The sequence below is a fragment of the Canis lupus genome, chromosome 28 (genome assembly GCF_011100685.1).
Source record: "Canis lupus familiaris isolate Mischka breed German Shepherd chromosome 28, alternate assembly UU_Cfam_GSD_1.0, whole genome shotgun sequence".
In the NCBI taxonomy this organism is placed as follows: Eukaryota; Metazoa; Chordata; class Mammalia; order Carnivora; family Canidae; genus Canis; species Canis lupus.
This window is the reverse complement of record NC_049249.1, coordinates 19800472-19824326: the sequence shown is the minus strand read 5'-3', so window position 1 is coordinate 19824326 and position 23855 is coordinate 19800472. Positions and strand designations below refer to the sequence as shown.

The window sequence follows — 23855 nt, the reverse complement described above, 5'->3', positions numbered from 1 at the left end:
GGGTTTTGTCTGTTTTCCTTTTTATCAGGGTGTAGGTCTGGCTGGAATGAAAAATGTTCCATAAGTGGGGAAGCATCTTGAATATATTGGAGAATTTCCTCTAAATTCTCTTCTCAGAATATGAGTGTGCTTATGAAATTCCTTGGTATTTAATTCCATAGGTAAGAGATTAGGGGAAAAAACGTAAGGCTTCCAAAGAAGGTGATAATGACAAAAGGATGGAGACACACGGCATTGGATGATATGTCCCAGATCCCTTTATTACTCATTTAAACATTTTAAATTGTTGCCAATTTTAAAACTTAGAAGGTTTTATGCAAATATCTAAATTCCTGGTGTCTTTTAAAAATGAAAATGAGAAGACCCAGCAACTGTGGGCTGATGGTTTCCATGGCAATAACTGACCAAACGTGTGTAGCAGCTTCACCAATGAGTTGGTCATGTGCTCTATTGTGCATCCCTATTTGTCACATTCCCCACTAATTATGTTCATTCTGACCCATTTAACTTATCTGGGTTACCTAATGGACACTGCAGGTATCCACTGATATTCTCAGTATTCAGATAAAAATCATTACAATTTTAGAGACAGATGTTTTAGCAATCTAGAGAGAGAGAAATCAGCAAAGCATTGAGAGCTTGAAGATGATTTCATAAGGAAAGTGGGAATGGGGCTGTCTTATAACAAATCAAGATTTACTGATGCAATAAAGGAGGATACTTTAGTGGAGGGTGCATAATAAGAGGAATAAGAGATAATACAAAATTAAATTTTGGTGGACAAGAGACCAACCGTGCAAAGTAAAACTTTTAAACATTTAGAATAAAACGTGAAACATTATACTTACAATCTTAGGTTTGCAAAGGTTTTCCTTTTTAAATGACATAAAAAAGGACGAACCATAAAGAAAAAAAAATGGATAAGTTTGAATTCATTCAATAAAGAACATCTGTTCATCCAAAGACATCATAAACAAGGTAAAAAGACAAGGAACAGATTTTGAGAAGATATTTGCAATGCATAAAACTGACAAAAGCTAAGTATCCAGAATTTATAGAATGCTTCTACAAATCAAAATGAAAAAAGATAAACAACCCAATGAAAAAATGGGCAAAATATATGAAAATGTCATTCACAAAAGAGAAAAGACAAATGGCCAATAAGTACATGAGAATGCACTCAATTTGACATGTTATCAGAGAAAGGCAGATTAAAACAATAGAAAGCTATTATTCTGCAACCCTGTGACTTACATAAATCTAAAGTCAAATAATACCAAAGCATTAGACACAGATATGGCAAATTTGGAAATTTCAAACAGTAAAAGCTGGTACGTACCTTCAGAGGGCAAATGATAATATTAAATAAATTGTGTTATGTATATACTTCTTAACCCAGTAATTTTCTTAACCCAGTAACATAACTTATGTGTGTACCTTGAAGAAATTTTCACACGTGTGCAAAAAACAATATATGCTTGACTGTCCATTATATTATTGTATGTGATTGAGAAACACATCTTAAGTTGAAAAATTAAGATTGATTGAAAACATCTTAAATGATCCTCAACAGAAAAAGTGGTAAGTAAATTATTATATAGTGACAAAATGAAAAGCTTGTAATATAGTGGAAATAATTGCACTATACAACATTTGTCAATTTAGCTAAATTTTCAAAACCTTCAAAAAATTAAAATGCAGAAAAATGTACTCATCCAAATATAAAAGCATGAAGAATAAGAGTGAATGACATGATTGGTTTAAAAAAAAAGATAGAAAGAAAATGAGTTTGTGTGAAGGGAGATAAGGTTGTAAGGTTGCCAATATCTGGCCCAGGGCACATTAGGGTCTGGAGTAGGGAAACATCTGAAAAGCTTCACTTTGTTGTAGAAGCTTTTAATGTTACTGTACTTTCACTGTCTGATCAAGAAACCAAAGACAAGATCTCTATTTCAAGGCTATTATTACATGGGGGAAAAGAGCCATTACAGATTCATGTGGAAGATGGTAGTTTCTGGTTTCAAAACTTTTTTTTTTTTTTTTTTTTTGGTTTCAGAACTTTTATCTGAAGAATTAAGAGTCTTTTGCAGAGAAGCCAGTCCTGAGAGAAAAATCAGTTGATATTCTCGTCAGTTTGGACATCATGTAGAGGAAAACAACTGGACTCCCATAGATCATTCCCTAATTAGATAAACTTCACTTTTTGTTGAAACTTACAATAACTTACTACTGTCAAGACCTCTGTCTGTGCCTAGCCTCCTCTTCTTGAGGACATACAAATCAGCCAAAAGCAGAGCTCTGAAAATTATACTCTGCTTTTCAGAAATCTCAGATCCTCATTCTTGGAATAAAGCTCAGATCCTGCATTCTCTGAGGTTCCTTTTTTTTTTTTTTTCCCATTCCTTTTGAACAGTTTTTGGTTTACAGCAAAATGGATCAGAAAATATAGAGAGTAAATGCCTCCTCCCCCAACAAAAGCACAGCCTTTCCCACTATTAATATCCCACACTAGAGTAGGTACATTTGTTATAATGATGAACCTACACTGACACCTCATTATCTCCCGAAGTCCATAGTTTATATCAGGGTTCATACCTGGTGTTGTACGTTCTTGTTGACAAAGGTATAAGACATGATCTCACCATTACAGCAACATACAGAGTGGTTTCTCTGTCCCCCAAATCCTCTCTGCTTCATCCCTTTCTCTCCATAATCTCCGACAACCACATATCTTTTTACTGTCTCCACAGCTTTGCCTTTTCCAAAATGTCATATAGCTGGAATTATATAGTGTGCAGCCTTTCAGATTGGCTTCTTTTGCTTAGTAACACGTATTTAAGTTTCCTCCATTTAAAAATTCAGATTGATAGCTGATTTCTACTAACACTATTGGATAATACCCCATTGTATGGAGGTACTATATCCATTCACCTGTTGAAAGACATCTTGATTAATTTTAAGTTTTGGTAATTATGAAGCTCCTATAAATATCCATGCACAGGTTTTTGTATGGACATAAGCTTTCATCTCCTTTGGGTAAATACCAAAGAGCATGATTGCTAAATTATATGGTAAGAATATGTTTAGTTTTGGGAGAAACTGCCCAACTGTTTTCCAAAGTGGTTGCATCATTTTATATTCCCACCAGCAATGAATGAGATTTCCTGCTGCTCCACATCCTTGTCAGCATTTGGTGTTGTCAGTGTTCCAGATTTTGGCCATTATAATAGGTGTGTAGTGGCATCTTACTATTGTTTTAATTTGTTGTTTTTTTTTAAGATTTTATTTTATTGTTTTAATTTTAATTTCTCTAACAACATGCAATGTGGAGCATCTTTTCATATGCTTATTTGCCATCTATATATCTTCTTTGGTGAGATATCTGTTAAGACCTTTTGCCAATTTTTTAAAAAGATTTTTAAATTTATTTATTCATGAGAGATACAGAGAGATGCAGAGAGCCTGATGCATGACTAGATCCCAGAACCTTGGGATCATGACCTTAACCAAAGGCAGACTCTCTACCACTGAGCCACCCAGGTGCTCCCTTTTACCTTTTTTAAAATCTGTTTGTTTGTTTTCTTATTGTTGAGTTTTAAGAGTTCTTTGTGTCTTTGATATCAGTCCCTTATTTCATGTGTATTTTGCAAATATTTTCTCCCATTCTCATTCTCTAACATTGTCTTTTATAGAGCATTTTTCATCTCAATTAAGTCCATCTTATCAACTATTTCTCTAATACTTAATGCTTCTGATGTTGTATAGCCTCTGATTTTTGACTCTAGCTTTTTTTACTTTCTACTCTCCACATTGCTTCATCTGTTATGTCAACAGGTGTTTACTGTGAACTTTTTTATGATCACACAGAATTGAGAAGGAGCAAAAGACAATAGTGTTGTTCTCACATAGCTTGTACACCAGGGTAGAAGCAGGCTATAAACACACTGACAAATTAAGAGAATTTCAGAGACTTTAAGTGCTAATAAATGTGTAAAACAAAAATATGGTACAATTTCCCTGGGGACACTCTACAGTGTGATTAGATGACGTCACACCAAGGAGATGAAACTTTACATGGCATAAGTAGGATAGGAAGCAGTTTGTCAATAAACATCTGTGGGAGGAACCTGTCAGACTCCTCTCCTGTACTCTGCCCCAATCACTGTCCCTGATCTATTCCTTCAGGTCATTGTGCCTTTGGTCTCAGCTATTGTTTCTGCTTAGAACACCTCTCCTCTAGGACATCTTATCTGCCCCACCTCATTCAGCACCATTGATCTGCCTTTGCCAGTCCTTTCAGTAGTAGGGTGAGCATGTTCTCCCTGGGCTATTTGGTTACCAGTGATTAGACCACTGAAATGGGTATAAGGGGAGAAAAAGAGGGCATATATTGGATTAGAAAGCATGTCACTAAGAACTGGTAAGAACCTCCTAACTTCACCTTCTAATCTTAGTAGGTATTTGGAAGCAGAGGCTTGTTTTATGTGGAACAATCTATTACATATAAGGTCTTATACATACTGAGTGCTTGTAAAATACATGTTGAATAAGTCTTTGAATTCTGTTTATCATTGTTATTGTTGGCTGATATTTATGGAGTACTTATTATGTGCCAAGCCCTATGCTAAGAATTGCTAATGCATGGTCTTTTTAAATTCCTATATATAGCTTGTGAGTTAGACAATATGAGTATTTATGCTTTACAGACAACATTTTCAGCAAAAATATTTAACTACAACAATAATAAGACAAGATCTTATTTATTTGTTTATTTATTTATTGTTCAGAACAATTTGGCAAAGCACTTTTCTTTTAAAAACTTTTAGCTAACCTCCCATTTCCTGTTGATCAAATGAAACAAATTGGTAATGGCCAGGGCTGACATATTGGATTATGTCAGATGGACCTAAATTCATTTCCCAGGACATTGTAGCCCATAGGTTATATGCAAGGTCATTTTAATGGTCCTTATTCTTTATACATTTCCTGATCTTTTTTTTTCCCCCCAATGGATGCTTTCAGTCTCTAAAACAAAACTAAACAAAGCAAAGCAAAACAAAACAAAACATGGATTATACTTTTCCTCTACTTGCTTTCCTGCTTATCATTATGAGTTCCTTTGGCCAATGGAGCATGGGAATAGGTAACAGGCTCTTTTTTTTTTTTTTTTTTTTTTTTTTCTGGAATCTCTCAGAAGAGTTTTCTCTGGGTATTTCCTGCCTCCTCAGTCTGGGCCCCAGAATGAACTCATGTCAGTCAGGATTGCCCCAGCTGACCACCCACTATAGACTGCAGCATGAGGTAGTAGAGCAGCAGACCCGACAGCATTAAGCTGAGCCACACTATAAGAAATAAAATAACATGTGTTAGTGTATGTTGGTGCCTGTTGGTTACACAGCAATAAAATCCAAATACTTATCTAATAATTTTGGTTAGGAAAAAAAGTAGAAGTGGTTTGGAGGAGTGGCCACCATGGAAATCCATACTTTTAATGATTACAACCCCTTTATCCTAAGGTGCAGTGTCATTTTTCTCCTTTCATTTTCATTTTCTTTTTTTCTCTAGCCCTTTTCTTCTGCCTAAATCAGGTTTAATAAGACTGTACTTGAGGGATGTCTGGATGGCTCAGGGACTGAGCATCTGCCTTTGGCTCAGGGCATGATCCCGGGTCCAGGGATTCAGTCCAATATAGGGCTTCCTGCAGGGAGCCTGCTTCTCCCTCTGCCTGTGTCTCTGCCTCTCTCTCTCTCTCTGTTTTGCATGATAATAAAATCTTTTTTTAAAAAAAGTCTGTTTACTTGAGTTAACGTGGTGAAGTTTTTTGCAGTAAAGAATATCATACTGTGCTGAGTCAAGCCCTAGAGGGAACAGCAAAGGTAATAAGGGAAAAAAAAAAGAAAAAGCTAAGAGGAAGCCACCGTGGATCAGGATGGTTTGATGTGCTCTCTTAGAGTAGATGACTTGCAACACGGGTTACTTTCATTCATTTTCTACATTGGCTAGCTCTGCCTGCTTCTCCCAAGTTCAGAGCTTCAGCTTCACAAAATATTTTTGGCCTATAAAGGGGCATTTTGAAGCACTTGTCTCTATAATACCTAGCCTATGGCAAGACATTACCAGATGTTGATCGAATAAATGAGTGAATGAACAAACCAATCAGTGAATTAATGAGTGATAATCAATGGAAAAGTTTATCAATGAAAACAGTGATCTCACCAGCAATATGATTTATTTGACACAATATGAGAGGACTAGAGATCACTAGAGATCTTCTCCCTTTTCCCATTAAAGCTTCACAATGTCCTATTGATGTAGGTGACATGCATCTCACAAACCAGAACATTGAGGGTTGAGTAATTAGCTCAGAATGAAATCAGTAGTAGCAACATCCTTCTAGATTGTGTCCTGAGGCAAGGGAAACAAAAACAAAAATAAACTACTGGAACTACATCAAAATGAAAAGCTTCTGCACAGCAAAAGAAATAAATAACCAACAAAACCAAAAGGCAACACTAAATGAGAGAAGATATTTGCAAATGACATAGCTGATAAAGGATTAGTACCCACAAAAAATAAATAATTTATAAAATCAACACCTTCCAAATGAATAATCTAATTAAAAAATGGGCAGAAGGCTTGAATAGACAATTTTTCCAAAGAAGACATAGAGATGTCCAACAGACACATGAAAAGACGCTCGATATCACTCATCATCAGGGAAATGCAAATCAAAACCACCATGAGATATCATCTCACACCTTTCAGAATGGCTAAAATCAAAGACACAAGAAGCAACAAGTGTTGGTGAGGATGTGGGGAATACGGAAAACTCTTGCGTTGTTGTGGGAATACAAATTGTTATAGTCACTGTGGAAAACAGTATGGAGTTTCCTCAATTTACAGTTACCCTGTGATCTGGTAATTGCACTAGTGAATATTTTCCCCAAAATATGAAAACACTAATTCAAAGGGATATATACACTCCCATGTTTATTGCAGCATTATTTACAATAGCCAAACTATGGTACTACAGTAGCAGCCCAAGTGTCCATGGTAGATGAATGTATAAAAAAAACAGAGAAAAGGCATTGTGTGTGCCTTCATATGCGTATAAAATATGTTACTCAGCCATACAAAAGAAAAAAAATCTTGCTATTTGCAACAACATGGATGGATCTAAAAAGTATAATGTTAAAAAAAATAAAAAGTATAATGCTAAGTGAAATAAGCCAGTCAGATAATGAAATATACCAAATGATTTCACTCATATGTGAAATTTATGAAAAAATGAACAAAGGCTGAACCATTTCACATTCCCAACAACAGTGTAAGAGGGTTCCCTTTTCTCCGCATTTTCTCCAACATTGGTGGTTTCCTGCCTTGTTAATTTTCTCATTCTCACTGGTGTGAGGTGGTATCTCATTGTGGTTTTGATTTGTATTTCCCTGATGGCCAGTGATGCGGAGCATTTTTTCATGTGCGTGTTGGCCATGTCTATGTCTTCCTCTGTGAGATTTCTCTTCATGTCTTTTGCCCATTTCCTGATTGGATTGTTTGTTTCTTTGGTGTTGAGTTGAATAAGTTCTTTATAGATCTTGGAAACTAGCCCTTTATCTGATACGTCATTTGCAAATATCTTCTCCCATTCTGTAGGTTGTCTTTTAGCTTTGTTGACTGTATCCTTTGCTGTGCAAAAGTTTCTTATCTTGATGAAGTCCCAATAGTTCATTTTTGCTTTTGTTTCTTTTGCCTTCATGGATGAATCTTGCAAGAAGTTACTGTGGCCGAGTTCAAAAAGGGTGTTGACTGTGATCTCCTCTAGGATTTTGATGGAATCTTGTCTCACATTTAGATCTTTCATCCATTTTGAGTTTATCTTTTTGTATGGTGCAAGAGAGTGGTCTAGTTTCATTCTTCTGCATGTGGATGTCCAATTTTCCCAGCTGGAAGGGGAAGAGGGCGGGGGTGGGGGTGAATGGGTGACGGGGTACTGAGGGGGCACTTGATGGGATGAGCACTGGGTGTTATTCTGTAGTTGGCAAATTGAACACCAATATAAAATAAATTTATTATTAAAAAATGAACAAAGGAGAAAAAAAGGAGAGGGACAAATAAAAAACAGACTCATAACTATAAAGAACAAACAGATGCTTACCAGAAGGTAAGTAGGGGAGGAGGGTGGTGAAATAGGTGAAGGGGATTACAAATATACTTATCTTGAGGAGCACTGAGTAATATATATGAAAGTGTTGAATCACTATACTGTACACCTGAAACTAATATAATGCTATGTTAACTACACTGGAATTTACATTTCAAAAAGAATGAAATTGATAGTAAATGCTGAAAGTGAGATGCAACAACTCCTTTCTTTGTCCCAGGTAAGTCTCAGGAATTACAGAAACCCATTTGGTGAATCACTTTTACTGTTGTGGCTTGTTCTATTTCACAGATGAGACAACATAGGCTTAAAGAGATATGGGAGCCTTATACAAGCCCCCTAGAAGGACCAGCAGTGGGGAGTGTGGAGATGAGGAGGACTGAGATTTACTCTATGGAAAGCACAAAATTAAGAGAAAGAGATATGACTCTGAGGCCAAGGTTGCCAAGATTGGAAACAACACCAGTGCCTCACTGTGAAATCCAGCTTCGATACCCATAGAAGGCTCAGCCATTGTGCTGCCATGCTGACCCTCCCTTCTGAAGGTAAGGATCTGACTCTTCTGCTGCTTACAGAGACCGCCTCTCTAGGAGGTTGGTACTGTCTTTATAAACTGTGATACCTTGTAAACACAAGCTATTCTCAACAAATATTCTTTCTTCCTTTCTTCACTGCCAATTATGCTAAGAATTACACTGCTTATATTTTATTTCCCTAGACCAGAATTTATCAACATCATCAACTTTATCTATTTATTAATTCTTCAAGTAACTCTTCTTTTTATTTGGGGGAGTGGGGGTGGGTGCCTTGTGAATTGTAAGATATTTAACAGCTTCCCTAGCCTCTACTCAGTAGTCCCAAGAACCCCCCACCCACCACTCTGCATTGGTGGGTTGTGACAATCAAAAGTGTCTAGCTTAGTTCAATTGAGAATTTAATTCCTGCTAGAATTCTAGGATGATCATTAAGTTGGCTCATCGGTCAATTACTCCTCCCTGTCCATGAGTTTCAGATTCCTTCTTGAGAATAGGTATTAATGGAATGGTGACTGGAGGAAGAGAAGTAAGGAAAGACTTCTGAATAATATGTGAAGGTGAGGTTTCAGACATAAAGATATTAACCTCTACAACTTGGAATGACAGACTAATCCCCCTTTTCTTACATTTTGCCTCTGCTCTTACCTTTGCAATCTAACATTTCTTATTGTTTCACATATATGTTATCTGTCATCTAATTTAGCAAAAAGAATATTATGAAGCTCTCCTATTTATGGTCTTTGGGGGTGAATATCAAAATAAAACACAGTCTTGGACATTAAGAAGCTCACAGTTTTGTGACCCTTGTTCAGCCCAGATCTTTGCTTGCTGATGGGGCCTTGCTTCATCCTACACCCTACTGACACCTAAAAACAAAATGTGTGTCTTCAACTATTTGATTCTCCACAAGCCACAATTAAGGTAAATGACTAACAACCTAAAAGTGACCTGTCAACAATTTATTTTCCTTAAAAAATGGAGTCTTCAATGATTAAACCTCTGTTAAGGACTTAATTTGAAGGTGCTAATTAATAGATTTGGAAAGCACAGTTTTCCATTTGTTTAATTTAAAAATGGAAGTTAAACTACTGATACATTTGTGCTACCTCAGGCTGTAAGCACCATGTTCATTCATTTGTATGAAACAACAAAGTTCACTGGGTCTCGGACTATCCAGGGCCAGTAAGGTATTCCCAAAGATTCTTTCTCCCTGAGGCAGTTTCCTTCACTCTCTAAGCCCTTCAGTCATTTTTGTTCATCCAAGAGCAAGATAAGTGGTTGGCCCCACTTTCACTGCCAGTTATTTTTCAGGAAAGACTTCACATCTCACTGGTTCTATGGGAAAAAAAATGTCATGTTGGCACAGAGATTTCATTCTTTGTCTACACCACATTTCAGTGATGAGTCCATTCACAATTGGAGATGATACCCTGGTGAGAAATTCTTCTCAGGAAAAGGGTAGCTAAATTGCTGTTGACAATATTTTCCTCTGGATAAGAGAGAGTTACTTGTAATGAATATTCCAAGAAGATCTAATGGATTAAAAAAGATTCCTATGTATTTAGAAGGCACATATTATGCCTTATGTGCCCTGTTCTTCATACTTTTCTTACACATTTTCACACGTTCTCTTTTTTTTTTTTAATTTTTATTTATTTATGATAGTCACACACACACAGAGAGAGAGAGAGGCAGAGACACAGGCAGAGGGAGAAGCAGGCTCCATGCACCAGGAGCCTGACGTGGGATTCGATCCCGGGTCTCCAGGATCGCACCCTGGGCCAAAGGCAGGTGCTAGACTGCTGCACCACCCAGGGATCCCCTCACACGTTCTCTTTGATGTAGTATCATGAGGTTTGCTTATTAGGCATTATCTCCAGTTTATAGATGAAGAAACTAAAGCTTGGAAGGGTTAAGTGACCTGCCCTGCTTTAGTCAAGCCTGGCCCTCATTTATCCCCAAATGATAGCCGAAAGAATTATGTTTGTTTTCTAGACATGCCCAATTCCACTAACTGGGTAACTTAAAAAATAGAAATCTGTTGCCTTATGGTTCTGGAGGCTAAAGTTTAAAATCAAGGTGTTGGCAGGATTAGTTCCACCTGAGGGCTATGAGGGACAGTCCATTCCAGATCTCTTTCATTGGCCTGGAGACGGCCCTCCTCGTGTTCACATGACATTCTTTCTATTATGTAACGCGGTCTCCAAATATTCTTTTTTTACAAGAACATCAGTTACTTTAGATTGTGACTACCGTAATGACTTCATTTTAACATTACCTTGATAAAGACCCTATCTCCAGAATAAGGTCACATTTGGAGGTACTAGGGATTAAGACTCCAACACATGAATTTTGTGGGAAACAATTCAACCCATAACAATGTAATCCATGTAAACAAATCTGAATAAACCACTCCTCACTTGCTATGGAATTAAGTATAAGTTTCATATTATGAGCCATGTGTCCCTTCCTTATGTAACCCTTGTCCCTAGGCTCAGCCTAATCTCTTACCACCACATAGCAGGAAATCTAACCCTCCTAAACTCCTCAATAAAAATAACTTATATTTATTAAGCCCTCAAGACACTGGTCTAAGTGCTTCACATGTATGTATGATGTAAATATATTATGCTGATCCTCAGTACCACCATATTATAGATTCATATGTCCATTCATTTATTCAAGCATTCATACATTCAAAAATATTTTTAAGTCCCTATTGTATTGAAGCTTTGTTCAAGATCTAGGGGATAGAGCTGCCAAAAAAAAAAAAAAAAAAAAAAAAAAAAAATCCCGAGTCTCACAAACCTATATTCTAGTAGGAGTCAAAAGTTATAGATGGAGGGGTACCTGGGTGGCTCAGTCAGTTAAGCATCTGATCTTGGTTTTGACTCAGGTCATGATCATGATCATGCCCTGCATTAAGCTCAGTGCTCAGTGGGTAGCCTGCTTCCCCTTTCTTTCTCCCTGTGCACCCCTGCCCCTGCTCATGCACTCTTTCTCTTTTTCCCTATCTCTCAAATAAATAAATAAATATTTTAAAAATATTAAAAATTATAAGTGGATTTTGGACTGTGTTAAGTTAGTACCCCTAACATCCCTGTTGTTCCAGAGTAAACTGTATATTAAACAACAGGAGGTGCTGTAGAGAAAATTGGGACATGGATGAAAGTGATCCAGAGACAAAATGCAATTTTTAAAAATTGTATAATAAATTTATACTTATGGAAAAGTTAAAAGAATACTCTGCATACTGATTCCACAAATATTATTCTGAAATTAATGCAAATGTATAAAAAAGCTGCAAGATGGATACAAACATGTCATGGATCCTCTTTATCCTGAATTCCCTATTATACATTTCCGAATATTTACTCACAATTTTTCTATTGTCTTTCTCTCTCCCTTCTATCTATCTCTTTCCATTTCCATATTTCACATGCATGATACTGTAACATCCTTCTTGGTGGATTATATTACTGATAGCCCCTATACAATGCATTTATTTCTTCAACAAATTAGTAGTCTTGAGAGTTTTTACTAAGGTAATATTCATCTTTTCTCAACAAGAAGTTGGCTATATTTTTACCTTATACATCAACATAAAAGTTCAATTAATTTTCAAATTATTGAGCACTGAACTCGGCTATTACAAATTAGATGCTAATTAATGCTCCTTTACTTGCTCATTTATTTGTAGCCTTCTTTTTTTTTTTCCTGTCAGGGCCCACAAAAACGTGAAAATTCCATTAATTATTTTTACTAACTCATTGATGGATTATAGAACAAAGTAGTAATTTTGAAAATTATAGCTATCCAACACCTACATTTTTAGAAAGATGCAACATTCTGAAGGATATTGCTAACTAGACAGCAATTAAAAATTGCAAGAATACTTCACAGCAAGATTTGTGATAATTTTAATGAATTCCTGAAATGAGATAAACAGTTTCTTTAAAGAACACATCTAACCTTGAGAGTCCATGAAATTACAACTGGTAAATGGTAGGAAGAAATATATTATTCAATATATTTTAACATGAGGATTATTAGAATATATTTAAAAATGTTTAAACCTGTTTAGGGAAATTAAAACTTACTGAATATATAATACCTATCTTTCATAATTCTAATACCCTGATTTAACAACATTACTCCCATTTCATAGAGGAGACAGCTTAGTCCTGGAGTTACTCACAATTTATCCTCCTTTAATGGGAGCATTCCAGGCAGAGGGCCACATGTGAAAACGGGAAGCCAAAGGAATGTGGGGAGGAGGAAGAACTAAAGGAAGGCTGACATGCATGGAGTACAAGTGTTGGGGGAGAGTGGTCTGATCTGTGGCCAAGGAGATAGGAAGGATGGTACATGCAAGTTTTTTTGGGAAATATCAAGAACCTGGGGCTTCAGTCACCATGTTTCAAGATCACTCTTGCCACAGTGTGAAGAATAGCTTGGAGAGGACAAGTGGGAGACAAGATGCAAAACAATTGCAGAAGTCTAGAAAAATGATGGTGATGATGATGATGACTGTGATGTTGGTGATGATGACAATAATGGCATGGACTATAGAAAGGGACAGCTGAATTTACTAGAGATTTAATAGGAAAGTGATAGGGATCACTCACTGATGGCAGGGTAGGTTGATGATGAGGGAAAGAAAGAGTAAGGATGACTACCTCCTTTTCAGATCTGCTCAACTCTGTGGAAGGCAGCAGGGAACACTGGAGAAAGAAATTAGCAGAGAATTTTCTGAATTTGTTCTATGGCATAAAGAATTGAACTGAGATATGTAAAAAATGGTATTTGAATGTACAGATCTGGAATTCAGAAATGTTAGGACGGGGGATATAAGTTTGAAAGCAAAAGTAAGGAATATTTAAAAAATTTATTTCGGTGTTTTTCAAAGTGTTCCTTAGACCACTTATGTCAGAAGGCCCTACATATCTATTTCATAATTCAATGCTTCTCAGGTTTTAATATGCATCAAAATCATGAAGGTACAGTATAGTGAGGAAGATGAAAGCTCTAGGTTCCATCTGCTTTGGTTTGAATCAGTTTGGAGACTTTCTAGAATAAACTTGGGCAACTTGGCCTTTGTACCCTAAGGTCTTTTTCTATATAAAATGGGAACAATAATATCTCATTGGATTTCTTAAAGATAAATTTTTAAAAAATAAGAAAATAATTGGATAGACCAAATGAGTTCATTTATATAAAGCCTTTAGGACACTTAGTGGCATTTAGAAAATAGCCAAAAAAATGGAAGGCTAGGCATCATTATTTTCCAGATAATTTTTTAAAATGTCGATCCATGGACTCCCAACTCAAGATTTTCACGTATGTGTCAAGTTACAGGATGATGTGGTTATGTTAGTATGGATTTGGCTGTGTTTTGGACTGGAGATAGAGGATAAATTAGAATTCAGTAATTCTAGTGAAAATAATTCTGGACCCTACCACACTTACTAAATCACATGTAGTTTTTTGTTGTTCAGATGCCAAAGAATCTGCATTTTTAAATAAACTCACCAAGTTTTAGTGATGCTGATATATATTCATGCTTGAAAGTAATAACATAACTCTGTGTCAGAACAATCTCAATGTCTCAGTTATTGCCAGTTGCTTTTTCTTGTTGATTTATAGTTTTTATGAAAAAAGTATGCATTTGAAGGACATTTTTACATTTTCCTTAGTAAAATTTTAATATAAGTCACTAAAAATTGGTAGCTTTCTGTTTAGTATCACTATTCTTTCTTTTTAGCTCAGGAAACATCCTGGTGGTTTTGTTTCCCTGAAAGTAGGATATGGGTTTCTATTCTGCATCTCTTCAGTCAACCAAGCACCTGTTTTTATAAAATAAAAGAATGTTGTTTGTATCTGGATCATTACTTAAAGTAATAAAAAAAATTGCCAAGCAGTGTAAACATCAATACTCATGAATTATTATTCTTTAAAAATGTTGGCTAAATTTACATATAGATTAAACTTAGAATTTATGAAATGTGATTTTCTTTCATTCTGATGGCTTAATGCCACTGGTGTTTTATGGGTAAAGTCCCTGCACAGAATGCTGTATGTTTTTCCATGTGACTGAGGACATGGAAAACCTCACCATTGGCAGACCTCATGGCATTAAATTGCAAATTGAATTTGAGGGGGAAGAGAAAGGATGTGTTGGAGAGTGACTGAGGGCTGGAAATTAAAACTACATGGAGTTAACACATGTTCCTGAGAAACTCATAATGAGACCTCCTCCTCTCAAAAGGAGGTTTACAGAGAGCAGGTTTCATTATTGAGGGCATATATTTGATGCAGCTGTTGTTCAGCACCAACTCAACTCATTCTGTCTATGAAGAAGATATTGTTCTCCTTGTGTGGAGGTTTATTACCTGTACATATGCACATTCATACCCAACACCCCTAGGCTTGGCCCCTTCTTCTAAGATACTCTGTGGATAGAAATCAAACCAGACCCTCACACATCACCTTGATGTTTAGTGCCTCATATGCAGATGACTTATATTTGCAACTTTGGTGAAAGAAGTAACTTCTTTGGCGGACCCCACATCATTACATTGCAAATTGATTTTGAGATGCAGCAAAAGAATGTGGCAGAAAGTGACCAAGGACTAGAAATTAGAATGATGTGGAGTTAATACCTGTGACCTGAGAAACTCATAATGATCCTTCTTGCTTCTGAATGAGGGTTTACAAACAGCAGGTTTTATTATGGAGGCTGTATGTTTGATGTCAATCTTTGATCAACACTGATTCAACTTGTTCTTTGCATGGAGAAGACTCTAATCTTTCTTGGTGGTCTACAGACTACTGCACATGAGCACACATGCATTCATCTCCCCCAGAATGGCCTGACTCTAGGTAAAAGAGAAATCGGATCCTTATTTTTTCACCGTGATTCTTTCATGCTTTATATCCCAATGGCTTTCCATTTTGATTTTTATGATAAAATCTACCTTTTGCTTATCTCTTATTGTGTGATTTTATCAAGGGGACATGATTTTAAAGTCAGTTTTTAATGATGATTGTTTGGCCTCTCAAGAAATAGCCATCGTTAACAGGACCCACATATGTTGTATTCTTCCTACCTCTCACACTTCTCTTTGACATTGGCCTAGTCCACTTGTCCTCTCCAAACAATACTTTCCTCAATTGTTAAAATAAGATTTATAATAGATTGTAATACGGACCTTCTCAAGTCAGGGTACCATAATATCTCTTTTTCTAAGTCTGTATCTGGTTACTTCTACTGCTATCACTGAACTGTGAAGAGAACAGGGACAGATGGTTTTAGTTCTATAGGGAGGTTTTTCCACCAACAATCAGCTTAACTTCCCCCAAATTGACCATAAAAATATCAGTTAGGATCAGTGGGAGAAAGAAACAGAAACTGATGATCAAATCATACACAGAATATTAACAAGTCAATCAGCGAGTTTTGATGACTATATGATTTCTCAAAATGCGTTTCCCAGCCCAGCAGATTCACCTCAATGCTTGCTAAATATTCAGATTCCTAGACCTAATTCCAGAATCATAGCAAAAGAAGGTCTTGAGCTGGGCCCTGAAAAATTGCTTTTAAAACATGATCCGAGGTGACTTGGATCATCTGAGTATGAGAACCACTGACCTAATATATATCTGTTACAGTGGGAGCTTTAAATGGGGTACAAATAAATAAAATTTTCATAATAAATGGTTTTCCATTTTGATATATTAAATGAAAGTCCCCTCATCTTCCCTCTGACCACGTCCATATCCAGAGTCATCAGAACCAGGACCAACCCCTCCCCCAGAGTGGGGAGAGTGGTAAAATACAGCCCTGGTGGATACAGAAGAAAGTGGGCTTTAAACCATTGCCAATTCCTCTTGTAAGTAGAAAAGTATAGCTGATGAATAAATAAATTAGAAAATCAACAACAACCCAGTGAGTTCTAAAAGGAGCCTTGAATCTATTGCTTAGATCCAAGAGTAACTATGAAATTGGCAAAGTAAGTCCTAGTCTTTGCAACCTGCCTCAGAATTGCCGCCAGCTCCACAACGTAGGTGTGAAATGAAAGCCTTTCCTTGTGGGAGAGTATTATCTCTTATCAGGTCCAAGCCGAAAGTTACAGTTAAAATACCTTATTCATTATCACCACTTTAATATGTGTTTTAACACCTGCATGATGTGATTCTCTTTTACTCCCACAGTCCATGTTGATCAGTGCTGTATTATTGATTTTTGTTTTTCATTAAATTAGGAACAGGCATCACTGCAGTTTTTAATGCCAAGTAGAGAGTGACTTTTTTGGGGGAGGACTGGGGAGGAGGTATGAAAAATACCTTCAAATATCCTGATTTTTCTGATAATTCTATGTCTGTCAATGTACTGCAAGGGAACCAGAGATTAACTAACATACACTCACTTGGGTTGTGTTGCTCAAATTTACTTCAAACATATCATCTATGTATTTTGAGACAGGTATTTTTTCCATATATAGTGAGCATGTGCACACACACATTCACTCACTCACTCACTCACTCACTCACTCACTCACCCTAGTTTGTGTGGAAACCAGTAAATCCTTGTAGGAAAGCAAAACTCATGACTCACTGACTGATATTTGATTCTATGAAATAAAAGTTTAAATTCTACTTGTGTTCAACATAAGCCTCATTCCTATTATTATTTTCTCTGACAGTCAAAAGTGTAACATGTTGGCTTTGTTTAATTTTGCTTCTTTTTGTTTGTGATGGATGAGTCTAATGCAAGAAAGGAGTTCTCACCAAAACAGATAATGAATGGATAGCCTTATCTTGTTTTGTTTTTCTATATTTATCTCCCTCAACCTTTTGCTACTCCTGTCCTTTTCTCTAAATTCTATAAGCTAATGTTTATTGGACATTCAGTATGTTCTTGGCCCTGTGTTATGGATTTTTTTATTGGTGTTCAATTTACCAACATACAGAATAACCCCCAGTGCCCATCACCCAATCACTCCCACCCCCCACCCTCCTCCCCTTCTACCACCCCTAGTTCGTTTCCCAGAGTTAGCAGTCTTTACGTTATGTCTCCCTTTCTGATATTTCCCACACATTTCTTCTCCTCATTCATGTGGGGAATATAAATAATAGTAAAAGGGAAGGGAGAAGAAATGGATTTTTTTTGAAGAGAGAAAGTGTATGTGAGTGGGGTGGGAGAGGCTCAGCATGGAGCCTGACATGGGGCTTAACCTCAAGATTCTGAGATCATGAGCTGAAATCAAGAGTCAGATGCTTAACCAACTGATCCACCCAGCTGCCCCATATTACATGCTTTATGCACTTTTATTTCATCCACACAACTACCCAGCAGAAGTTGCTTGAATTTAAAAAAGGAACTACATTATTCAAAGTCATAAAGGAGAGTCAGTTCACGTATTCATTCATTAATTCCACTGATATTTAGAGATCACTTATGTGTCACAGTCCTTGGTCCTGGGATACAGCAGTACAATAAAAGACATAGTCTCTGCATCATGGAACTTTTATTCTGAGGGGCAGAAGGGCACACACATACATACAAACACATACATATGAACTTAAATGCTATGGAGAAAAATTAAACAAGATAAGGACTAGAAGGGACTAGAAGTTGATGAGGAAAACATGTCGGTTTGCATACAATCATCAATGAAGACATTTATGAGAATGTGACTTTTCAGTTAAGGGACCTGAATCATGTGAAGGAGAGGACCATGTAAAGGAGACGCTATTTGGGAGATTCAGTGATCTTAATATAGTCCATAAATCTCTGTAGGATCAGTTCCTTGCACTTCCTTCTAATCTCATTTTCCCCCATTCTAAGCATTCCTGAATTTCTCTTTTATTCATAATGGACTATGCATCAAATTAATTTAGAATTTTTACCTATGCCATCCTTTTTTTTTTTTTCCGTATTAGAATATCCTCCATCTGGTTCTATCTGGCTATTTTGTGCTCCTTTGTCACAAGATGTGTGTTAAGTAACATAGTATTCAAACATTAGAATTTATCTGTTCTTACTTCCTCTAAAAGTGCAAGATCCTTTGGGGCTCCTGGGTTGCTCAGTGATTGATCATCTGCCTTTGGCTCAGGATGTGATCCCAAGGTCCTGGGATTGGAGTCTCTCATCAGGCTCCTCACAGGAAGCCTGACTCTACCCCGATGCCTCTGCCTTTCTCTCTGTCTTTCATGAATAAATAAATAAAATATTTTTTAAAAAGTGCAAGACCCATTAAGGAAGTAGGTAGGTATCCAAAATAATTGAAAGCAGGAATTCAAATACATAGTTGTATAGCCATGATCATAGTAGCACTATTGACAATAATCAAAAGGTGGGAACAACCTAAGTCTTCATCAATAGATGAGTGGACAAACAAAATGCAGTATACACACACAATGCAATATTGTTCCCATGAACAATGAAAGATGACTTGTTCCCATGAAAGGGAATGGAATTCTGTTGCATGGATACAACAGAATTTGGATGAACCTCGAAAACATCATGATAAGTGAAATAATCCAGAGACCAAAAAATGTCAATACTGTGTTCTTTCACTATAGAAGGTATCTAAGAAAAGGAGAATTGACAGAGATAGAAAGAACTGAGATTACCAGGGACTATGGGAGAGGAATGGAGAGTTATTTAATGGATACAGAGTTGCTGTTTGGAATGAGGAAAATATTCTGGAAAGAGATAGATGTTTACACAATGTTGTGAATGTATTTAATGCCACTAAATTGTACAATTAAATGTGGTTAAAATGGTAAATTTTCTTATGTATACGAAATTTGATTACTGTAATTTTTTAAAAGGCCCATAAAGGAAGGCTATTTTATTATTTTACCATTTGTTCCTAGCACCTTGTACAGCACCTAACATGTCCAGCAGGTTCTCACCACACATTTCTGAAATGAATGAACCAGTATTAAGTTCAGTTCCATGTCCAGAGCCCACTTATGCTCTTAACCACTGCATCAGTGACTCTCTTAAGTGTGTTATTCACACATCTGGTGCAGGCGATTTCGGGTGGAGCTTGAAATTATTTTGCATGGCACGGGGCCATAACAACATATAACAGCACATTGTAGCTCAGGGAGAAAAAAATTTACATACTGCTTTTCTCGCTCTTGTTGGTGTCTGCCTTTCCCACTCTGTTCCTGCCCCCCCCCCCCCCCCCCCCGCCTGTGCGTGCCTCTCTTTCTGGTGCTCTTGTCTGCTGCCCATCCCTCACTTCCCCACCGTGGTGCATCTTAGACTACGTCCTTGCTTAGCTATGTCATCCTCACTGTGCTTGGAGATAGGGTAAAGTGCAGACCGTGTGAGAGTGACTTTCTATGTGGAGTAACTGCTGTTTGTTTCCTGTCGATCCCTGATGAAAAGTTAATAGCCGCTTGCTTTATTTACCACTTCCAACTTTGTCCCTGAAAACTCCTAAACTTGCTCCCAGCCCTCTTCAATTTCCAGTCGTTTCCAGTGAATGCTTACAGTGGGGACAAAATTACGAAGGGGGTACCAACCTGTATCAGAGAGGAATGGGACTTTAAACTGAAGTGCATTTATTGCTTTTATCTTCTCCACTACACACACACACACACACACACACACACACACACACTAACACTACCACCACCACCCCTACGCTACCCCTGGTCTGGATACCAGAGGAGGGATAGGCTGTTATAATCTGTTGAGACCTCCACTGGAAAGGAGATTCAGGATACTTTTTTGGGGTGTGGACGCTGGAATGGGCATGAGGGGTATGTGTGTGTGCACACACCATATTAGTAATAAAAAGACACTGACATCTTTCTTTTTTAACCTACAAAATCTTATTTCCAGAACAACTCCACAACTTCCTTCCTTCCCTATATTCAGCACCAGGGTGACAAAGGGGACTTCAGGGCAACAAGAGGTCTCTGGCTTGTTTATCCTCTGTATTACTCCTAAGTCACTTTTAATCCAATGCCATCATGATAAAGTTATTTTTAGAAGTACAAATGGCACAGAGTTTTCAAACCCAGAGCTAGTCCGATGCAGAGATGTACAAAAAGGAGGTGGAGTCAGACACATAGCATAAAAGGCCTGAACTCCAAATTTTTCCTCAAGAGGCTCATTTCCACAAATATGCAGAGAGAAAGAGAGAGAGAGAGAGAGAGAGAGAGAGAGAGAGAGAGAGAGAAAATAAGTATTGCACAGATGCCTTCTGAATTAATCTCCTAGGAGAAACTCTTCAAGCATCACTGGAGGCAGCTCAATGCAACAGGCTTTACACTTCAGAGGAATAAAGACAATCAGAAAAGTCCTGGATGGAACAGATACCCCTTTCCTCCAACAAGTGTGTTGGATTATTGATAAGGGAGGGGCCCACGCTGCCAGGTCTGCCCCTGCCATTTATCTGCATGAATTATGTACCATCTTCATCCTTACTTCTTTCCTATGGGCTCTGCTTCAGTGACACAAATATGTTCCTGGGCTCCCCTATTTCCTCAATTCCAACTGCACTACACTGTACCTGGCAGTGGATTCATGCAAATCCGTAAGTGGACTTAAGGTCCATCAATCCCAGTATTCTCGTTCTGTCAGAGATGATAAAGTTGAATGGCATATTCATCACCCCCGCAATCTTAGGGCTGCTTCCCACTGACATCCAGTATCTCATAACCTACATGACTCCGTGGCTCACTTACACATTACTTAAAACAATCTTGACCCTGTTTTAAATCTGAGGTTAGTGTCTCTGTGGCTTTCTCTTCCTGCCATGTGCCTTAGAATTGTTTAGCTCTAGTGAGTGGTATCTGTGAACATCCCTCTGTCAGATGAGGGGGAAATGGGAAGAACGCTGATGTCTGAGTTAGGGAGATGGGCATTTTCCTAATCAGTGTATCTCTAACTTCAGAATAATCATGGAAGATTTCTCAACTTCCATGAATCTCATTGATTTCACTTGACAAATATAGCAATATATCTTGAATTTCCCATATTATTATTATAATGTTCCAGTTAGAAGATAAATGTTAAAATTTATATTATCAATTAATAAGCTTCGTTTATATTCCATAGAAAATGAATTTTTATTTTATATCCATATTTTATAGTATCTTTGTTAATTACATTTTTAAAGTAGTATATGGCATAGTAAAAATTAATTGGTGGATTTATTAAGAAATATAACAATTTCTCATCCTATTGCTCATTGCCTATACCCTCACTCCCTGAAAAGTTTTATTTTAATAATTTCTGGCTTTTAATTTTAATAATTTGTTTAAGTGTTTTGGTTGTTAACTCATAGATCTTAAGCATTATTCTTAAAACTTTATGTGTTAATTTGTTAAATTTAGACCTAATTTTAGTCTTTATTTTCTATATTTCCTCATCTCAACTTCTGAAAACACCTCTAATTATTTTCCTAACCCAAACTCGTGTCCAAAAAACAAACCAAGTAAAAAGACAAAAAGAAATTTTTTCTCATTCTCTTCCCCACATCCCAAGGCTATACATCATTATTGACCTCCCTCCCGACCAGTCCCCCCTGAGAGAGCACTGTCCTGAGACCAAAGGTCAGTGGAAACATGGGGTCCCTCTGTGACAGCTATTAGTGGGTTATTTACCTATGACACAGGCAAAATTACTCAGAATCCCCTTCCTGACGCTAGCTAGCCAAGAACACAGAAAGGAACTCAGTGCCCTTCTCAGACAAAACTGAATGTTCTTTCAGCTACAATGAGAGTTGCTTTGACAAGAACATGTCTTTTCTTTTTTGCCAGCCTCTGCCTGTAGTTTTCATGGCAGCACAATTGGACCTGGATTCCTTGCAACTGTCAAAATGAATGAGATGGAGCATGAATCCCATTGCTTTATCTTGCTGCATTTGGGGTTTGTTTTCTAAAGTAATTATTCACAAGATGTAGCACTTCACTTTTTTCTTCACAGCTGTGGATGAACACTCACTCTAAATCAATACCCTATTCTTATCTAGAATTACATAGGAAGAGAGGCTTGAAGATGATTGGAGATGTTGGAGAGGAGGAGAGATTTCTTTCAAGGGAAAGTCATTGCTGAGCTCATAGTGGAAAACTTCTAGAAGAAATGGTGCCAAGGGATATAAATGAAGGGTCAGTAGAAAGAAAGTCAATAGGATATCCTTGTTTGCTGAAGAGTCATAGATGTAAAGAAAAATACATTTAATTTGGGTTAGAGCAAAGCTTTTTGTTGACACTTAATCTTTAAGTATCCTGTTCCCACAGCACTACTTATGAAAGTGATCTTCACCCCAATGAATAATAATAGTACTGATCTGTAAGAAGAAAATAGTAGAAATTGATAGGTAAATTAATTAGCTCAAAAGATTTATCTTCCATTACCAAATTATAAAACTACTATAGTGATAAAGACCGACCTTCTCCTACAGAATGGGAGAAGATATTTGCAAATGACATATCAGATAAAGGGTTAGTTTCAAAAAAAAAAAAAAAAAAAAAAAAAGGTTAGTTTCCAAGATCTATAAAGAACTTCTTCAACTCAACACCAAAGAAACAAACAATCCAATCATGAAATGGGCAAAAGACATGAACAGAAATCTCACAGAGGAAGACATAGACATGGCCAACACGCACATGAGAAAATGCTCTGCATCACTTGCCATCAGGGAAATACAAATCAAAACCACAATGAGATACCACCTCACACCAGTGAGAATGGGGAAAGTTAACAAGGCAGGAAACCACAAATGTTGGAGAGGATGCGGAGAAAAGGGAACCCTCTTACACTGTTGGTGGGAATGTGAACTGGTGCAGCCACTCTGGAAAACTGTGTGGAGGTTCCTCAAAGAGTTAAAAATAGACCTGCCCTACGACCCAGCAATTGCACTGCTGGGGATTTACCCCAAAGATACAGATGCAGTGAAACGCCGGGACACCTGCACCCCGATGTTTCTAGCAGCAATGTCCACAACAGCCAAAGTGTGGAAGGAGCCTCAGTGTCCATCGAAAGACAAATGGATAAAGAAGATGTGGTTTATGTATACAATGGAATATTACTCAGCCATTAGAAACGACAAATACCCACCATTTGCTTCAACGTGGATGGAACTGGAGGGTATTATGCTGAGTAAAGTAAGTCAATCGGAGAAGGA

General features: G+C 37.2%; 1 long non-coding RNA gene across 1 annotated transcript in view; it reads left to right on the top strand.

The window, feature by feature from the left end:
• The window catches only part of LOC119866582, an 87201-nt gene extending 64026 nt beyond the window's left edge, over positions 1-23175 (top strand). Inside the window, exons 4-5 of the long non-coding RNA XR_005380281.1 lie at positions 8453-8706; positions 22489-23175. This is a non-coding gene — a long non-coding RNA (uncharacterized LOC119866582). The remainder of the gene's footprint in view (positions 1-8452; positions 8707-22488) is intronic.
• Positions 23176-23855: the final 680 nt, after the last annotated feature.